This window comes from Filicampus tigris, chromosome 12 (genome assembly GCF_054856515.1).
Source record: "Filicampus tigris isolate MCC_2025a chromosome 12, RoL_Ftig_1.0, whole genome shotgun sequence".
Classification (NCBI taxonomy): domain Eukaryota; kingdom Metazoa; phylum Chordata; class Actinopteri; order Syngnathiformes; family Syngnathidae; genus Filicampus; species Filicampus tigris.
The window spans coordinates 9,278,583-9,286,477 of record NC_141228.1 but is presented as its reverse complement, the minus strand read 5'-3'; positions in this window follow the sequence as shown (position 1 = coordinate 9,286,477).

Below are 7,895 nucleotides of genomic sequence, written 5' to 3'. Positions count from 1 at the left end.
TTTTGTCTCTACAACCCTTCCTCCCTCTGTAGCAACAAACGTCTCTGGAGCTATGTGTAGATCTGTCTTGTGCAAATACCAGAGTTTTGAAAATTTTCATCTGTTCTTTTGTCTCCCCTACATACCAAAACAATCTTTCTCAAGTTTTATTTTCTCTCTTGATACACATTTGTTGTCTTCCTTATTTTTCTTCACCTTCTGCTTCCTGTCTCCCTGCTTCCTTGCTGTAATGGTTTAATTGGAGCCCATGACTGGTTGCATTAGATATAGACAATATAGGCTGCTGCTGCTAGACTGTCCATTGAAGTGTGGTGTGGCCAGAGAGAGATAAAACAACACTGTGTTTATCTGAGAGAGCAGCAATTAGTAGCCACTGCAACACAGAGAATAAGTGCAGACGTCACGAGATGCTCCACCGCTTTGGTTCTGGAGCAATGGCAGGATGTTCATTCTGAAAAAGGAATGCATATATAGTGGTAGAAAAGTGTACCGAAGAGGAAGGAGCAGGGTGTGGACTCCCACTTCAATATTCATTACGCAATCATTTGAATTAATTAATGGGAGGCATACAAGTTACTTACCATCTCATAAAGGCTCTATTCAGCTATTGCATGATGTTATATTGGCTAAAATGTTGGCGCCATTCGCTGAAAGAAAGAAAATCCCATAGTCAAGTCAATGAAATAACTTGAAATTGGCAAATCTAAAGTACTGTAGAATCCACTGAAATACAATATGATATTGCTTTTTTTGTGGTCCAACAGTATTGTTAAAAAATACAAAATAAAAATACCTTGCATGGGCAAAAACAATGGCAACCCAATGCTTTTTTTTTTTTTTTTTTTTACCAAATAACAATAGCTTTGAATCATATACAGGTAGTGTGTTTCAAGGGGCCCAAGTATGGTTGACAATAACTAATGAGAGGTATTATTCATGTTGAGTAGTTGTTAAGGGTAGCATGTTAGTGTCTTATTGAAGCACACTGTGAAGCACATTGAGTTGCCATGTGCATGAAATGTGTTATATAAATAAAACTGCCTTGCCTTGCCTTAATTGATGCTGGAGAAATCAGGATGGTAAACTTCTCAAGATGATTTGGACGATTGAACGTGGTGGAAGTTGAGCTCAAGAGCGAGCTGGAATATATCCCACCTGGTTGTTGTGGCGTAGGTATGTTTACACAGAAACATTTTAGACTTTGTTTTCAAATGTTTCCACTTTTAGAACAGTTTTTGGAGGTTTGCTCAAAAGCGGCTTTGTCATGTAATTGAGGGCCAAAAGTACCCATGCTGTTTGTATGTTATTTTAAAAACTCTTATTGTGTGCCTCATGTAAACAGGGCCATATTTATATTATTCTAATATAGATGTAGAGATATAGTGGAAGATTACGTTAGTAGTGCCAGTCAGGCAACAGGATTATGCAAAATGTCGAAACCATGTTTTGGAGAGGTGAAGCGAGGGCCTAGGATGACCAAACATTAAGGAGTAGAGCCAGTGAGCTTGTCACATATTAGCACACTTTGGGTTGAGAAGAGATCAACCACTAAGTTACAGCTTTGATAGGCTCCAGCTTTCCTGTGGCCCTGAAAAAGTATAGTTCCAGTGCACAGTTAGGAATGAAACAGAAGCCAGTAATAGTTGGACAGGAAAGAAGAGCTCCAGCAAACTTGTAAAGTGGAACATAAATCTGAAAAATAGACAGGAAGCGAAGATGTAATGATGCATAAGATATGCACTTATTTGCTGTGGCTCAATTCCTGCACTACTGAAAAACAAATCCTGCCTTCGTGTCAACCTCTTCGCAACACCATGGAAGAATACATTTCCTACAGTATCATTTTAAAATGTATTCAGATATAGGCACTTGCGCAGCTGTAACGGTAGAGTTACAAATAATTAGAACGGGAGGCCTGGCCCTCAAAGAGTAGGATGCTAACTTAATTTACTTTCACTCCCCTTGGTCATACAAAACAGAGTCTCAAAAGATAGCTGATCACATTCTCTCTGAAGTAAACATCTGCTTAGGCCACCGTGACACATAACACACCATCTGTTCTTTTTCTCACCTTCTCTCTCTTATGTCCCCTGATCACTTTTCCATCTTCTGTAATTTGGTATGTGACAGATTTCCGTAAAAATGTCTGAAGGGACTGGAAAACGTGTCAAAATAATTGAGCTACAAGGATATAATGTCACTGTCTACATTGAGATTTCATGCTGGACGTTGCTAAGTGGTGGTTTAAGCCAAAATGAGTGAGTGTACAAAGGCCTTGTTTTGTTTTTTTTGTTGTTTTTTTTTAGGGGGTGGGGGTACAGGAGCTCTCTATGTATGCATCAAGCTACCTTTCTGGACACTTGTGGGTCAAGGTAGTGGATAATGTGTTAAAACATACCAAAGCTGCAAGACAAAGCCTACTTCAGGGTTTTTAGCCTGGAGCAAACTTGATTGAATTCCACCCTGTTGTTTCTCTCTTTCTCTCGCCTATGCTCTCCCATTTGTTCGGCACCTTCGCTGCTGGCTGAAAGAGGGAGAGGTGGGCCGACAGAGACAGGATATGTTGTTTGTCAGCCAGCAGCGGACGTTGCTGACAGAGCTCTGCTTTCGGCTGAGGTGTCAAACAAAGAGTGAGCCAGGCCAGGAACTGTAGGACAAGCTGTGAGTCTACCCAACCTCCTGCCACCTTTCCCGGCTCTGTAATAGCTTATGCTTTCATTCTCTATGCCATCGCCTTTTCCATCCAGCGCTGGCCCGATACCATGAAATCCAACAATAAGGGAGACAATAAAATGCTATGAGGCTGTGAAAATGGATAGAACAATGTTAGTTTTAGTTTGTTGACACGGCGACTGTGTTTTGGAAACTCAAAAGATCACACCTTTACAGTTCTCAGGAAAATGCTAAAATCTATTTTCTGTGAAAAGGTAGGACATTTACAAATGTGTCATGTTGATTATAAGCACATTTCACAACCGAAACTAGTCATACTACAGAATATTACTTGGTCAATGGTAAATCACATTTTCATTCATTTTTTTATGTTGTTACATCCCTCTTATTTAATTAATTAGTAGATAACATTATGTTGTGCGGATACTAATTTGACAGGATTGATTAATTGTCCCAAACTCTACCATGGCCAGTTGAACTGTACCACTTGGGATGGTGAATCAATAACTATTTTGGACCCTTGTACTCGATTTATGAAAAATGTACGAAACTGAGTTTAAAATACTATTAAAATTAGTAAAATAGTTCCTTTGCTTTTGTCTCTAATATATCATTATGCAAATGAAATTCAGACTTGTGCAGCTAAATTGTTTCAATCTCACCCGTGTGATTTGAAACTCATCTTGAGAAGAACTGGTTCCACTGTTTGCATTTGGTCTTTGAATAGTCATGCAAAATGCCTTAAAAAATCGAAATAATCAAAGTTGCACCATTTTATTGGTTGTTTGGGTGTAGAATATATTACAACAACTTCTATGCTTGAGGCATTCTCAAAATACATACATACACAATGTAAAGCTACTTTAACCACTTTTAATAGTAAAATAATAATAATAAAACACTCAGGCTTAATTAACCACAAATGTGTAATGCAAATGTGATGCGTGTTACAGATTCACCTCACCTGTGTGACCTTTTAACTGTCACAGAATTGTAAAACTACCTTTATCAATGTCAAATGCAAACGTTCCACCTTAACTTGCATAACAAGTCACAACTCGTATGGTGACGCTGGAGTCTGTGTTTACGCACACCTGGCTGAGAACAGCTGAGTATGTGGCTGCACGTGTAACTACACATCAATGGACATGCACGCAAGCCTCAGCCCTCATTAGTTTCACACCACTCGTGTTTGTTGTAGTTTCGACAGCAACACCAGCATGGACTTCAGAGCTGTCATATGAGGAAGCAAATCATTGTCATGTTGACCGAAGACCGGAGCAATAACTACAAAAGAGCAGCATCGACACGTCAACACTGTACCAGGTCATTGTGTCTAAAGAGTGTTTAAAGACAAATGCCTGCACAGCTGCCTCCTTTTCACAGTTCTGTCAACACAAGCCAAAGCAGTGTATTGCGGGAGTTAGGGGTGACTTTCTGCCACCTGGCTTCTTTTTAACCTAGTCAATTTCCAGTCAGTTATGAATCATTGCATTGTATTAATAGCAAAGCAGGAGTCTGATGTACGCTGGGACACCCCCACCACTTGTGCATTTATCGCTAAATTATTCCATTGTCAGACTGAATGTGTCAGATGCCCACAATTTGTACAGATGATTGCATGTACTGACAAAGTAATAATCTGACTCCACACAAAAACTGGGCACGTTTGAAAAATTTGAAGAGTTTAGTGTCTTGCTCAAAGGCACCTCAAGAATCTCTATATCCATTGGGGGAATCAGGCCAGAGGTCCTTTGATCACAGTCCTTCATTCTTAACTATGAACTATGGTATCAGCCAATGGGTTTTAGACCCATGTTACATGGTAAAATTATTTGAAATTTTAAAGTGACAAAATAATGCAATTATTTTAAAAAATATCAACAGTTTGCATTTTCTGTCTCCAAAATGCTGTTGTCATTTAAATAAGAGACAAAAACACAATGTAAAGAAATGCTTTTGAGATGCCCGAGCCTCTCTCTTCATGAGAGGACGAGAACAGACACATGTAGGAGGAAGAAAAGAGGCCAGTCGGGGGCAATCATTCCGCAAGTAAACATTACCGAATGCACATTGACAAAGCAATGTTACACACCCTGCTTACACATCATTTCTCAGGTGTCCACATGCTGTAGATTTGTGCAGTAAACAGTGGCCTTGTGGGGATAAATCATGTTCAATAAAAAGCTTAAAAACATTCTTATTAAAATGTTAAAAACAATTGACGGATGGTTGGATTTTACACGTCATTCAAATTTCAGTCTGGGAAGCTGATCTTTGGTGGCTGACAGAAGAGTGTTGGGTCTTAGAAATGGTGGACACCCAAATCCGTTTTAAGCAGTGGGGTTGGGGATTACTAAAGTGTGTGTGCTAGGGGGACCAACCAGATTAACATTCCTTGTGGAATTTTAACACTCTGGGTGACAATTTTGCAACACTGTGCCCCTTATGCTCCTCCGGAGTGCCAAGGCCATGACCCAAGTTAAGAATAGGTCATCTGGAAAGAGAGCAAAATTCTGTCTTCCCGAAGAGCCATTGGATTTCCCAGCGTGATTGAAGCGTGTGTGTGTGTATGTGTGTGTAAGTGTAGTGGGCAGGAAATAATCACCAGTGAGAGGAGGAGATGTTTTTCTGCCTCCCTGTTCACCACTGACTGAAACTGAGCCTCCTCGTGGAGGTGGCTCCTGCCTTGTTTTGGATGCCGGTGCACAAAGAGAGGAGGGATTGGTGCCAGAATGTAAATAAACCCAGTTCAAAAATGTCACTTAAAACACAAATACTGATGTTTCAGTGTATGCATTTTCTTGTCTGGGTTTTTTCAAACAATGCACCCTATTTGGAGTAGTGTATATATAAGCACTTTAAATATGGGTCATCAGTAAAGTTATCCACGAAACAATTTCCTCAACCCATATTGTATCTATGCAAACTCGTCAGTAAAATTGACCTTGACATTATTACTCTCAACTATGAAACTGCTGTGATCACAGTGGAACATGTCAGGCTGGTCTTCCAAGTGGCGTAAGAACCCCGCAGATCTCCCACAGCTTATCTGTTAGCGGCTCCTGTGTGAGTCTGGGCAGGGCAGGCGTGGGAGGTGAGACCCGGTAGCGTCATCAATCCACACCGGAAAACGCAGGTATCTAAATAAAGAACGAAGAGTAACGGTGGCATGTGGACAGATAAGCACCCACACTTCAATCCACATCCGAAGGTCAAACCTGCACAGGACAAAAACACCTTTAGAACATATTTTTTCCTAGTGTCAGGAGATATGGCATTTCAGTTGAACTAGTAGAACACACAAATACATATCAAAGTAAACAGATTGAAGACAGTAAGGTATCCAGCAAACTAAAAAAAAACGTCATGCAACTATAAAATTGTTTGCGTCATTATATTCATTTCCAACTAGTCACAATTCTTAAGAACAAACTTATCATGCTCCCATTGCTTTCATCATTATAACTAATAATAGTTTTGCCATGTCGGAAGAAAGGCTCTTCTGTCATGGGCGGGATAATTTAGCAAGAGTGACAAGACAGCATGAAATCCCACAATCAATAGCATCCGATGCATTCCTATGCCTGCAATTTTTTTATTTTTATTTTGTAACTTAAAGCGGAATTCAACCCAAACATATTTTTTTCATGAATATGTTCCCAGCAGGCCCACTAGTTGAAATACGGCATTCTGATTAATTTAGCATTTTTGGAAACAACAAAATGCACTTGGTTTTAGCCATCTCCGGGGGTGGCCATTTTGTCTTCTGTTGACTGAAAATGACATCACAACTGCTCACTACGACCAATCACGGCGGACTTGTTTTCTGAATTTGAGCCGTGATTGATTTTTGTGAGCAGTTGTGATGTCATTTTCAGTCAAAGGAAGACAAAATGACCTCCCCCCCCAGGGAGATGGCTAAAAACGAGTGGATTAATTCAACAAGTGCGCTTGCGCAGAACATATTCTTTAAAAAAATGTTTGCGTTGACTTCCCTTTAAGGAATTAACTTGTCTGATAGCAACACTTGTTTTGAACACAAATGAGGAGGATAAAGCAGTGGTGAGTGTAAAATAAATAAATAATCTGCCCACCACCGTTTAGAACTATGCTGTTTAAAAAGTGGTAAAATGCAATCTTTTACATGCAGTGTATAACGGACTCCAATTAATTAAAACTGCGAAGAAAAATGTTTCCCACCAAGGTCTGATGTTCCAACTTATATAGAGCAAGACAGAAAAAGGTCTCATTTTTTACATTTACAGAAAATGCAAAAGCTATTCACCTGCAAGTTCTCAAGTTCAATGTTCTTTGTTAGGCTTACTTTATTGGACCTTGTGCTGAAAATCGGACTATTTTGTATCCCCATCATACATATATCGCTAACAGTAAAGCAAGCTGCCGAAGCACAAAAAAATGCCTGTATATATAACAGACCAACAGAGGTAGACACACACACACATGCACACACAGACCTGCACACGCATACATACACCTGTCTAAACATGGGCTGTTTCAGAACAGTGTGCAGACGTATGACTGATGGGTCATTCGTTGCCAGATGCAGACAGTAAACTAGACTGACACAAACTACAATGAATAACGTTTCTATACTGCCTAATCTTTCAGAAACGAAGATTAAAAAACATTTAATTTGCCAAAAAACACATCGCTAATTAACATAAAACCTATAGTTGTACTTAAAATTATTCGGCCTGCATTATAAATTAGAATTATTTACACAGTACAACTTTACAGTAGTTTGCAACACAGCAAGAACAATTTGAATAACTAAACCTAACAAATATTATGAGCAGTAATTATATGGAAATAGGTCATCTATTAAAATGTTGCGCATTTTTGCAAATAAACATAATTTGCAGTGGCGATTGAATCATTTTGATTGCAACTCTACTTAGTGATGATGATCCAGAACAAAACCTACAGAAATTAAGTGCAATAATCATCAATCAAACATCCTTTGGAAAACTGAAATAAATGTGTCAGGAGGTAACAAGGCACAGTATCTCCTTTGCATATGATTAAACTTGGAGTCAAAATAAATACATTAATGCTCAAAAGTACACACTTGACATTAGATTTTGAGTTACAGAAACATAGTCAGAACATACTACAATTCATCTCTCCCACTCAAGGAAAATCAAGACTACTGGATTTGTACTTAAGAATGGCAATAGATTAGATTTACATTCTTAGCT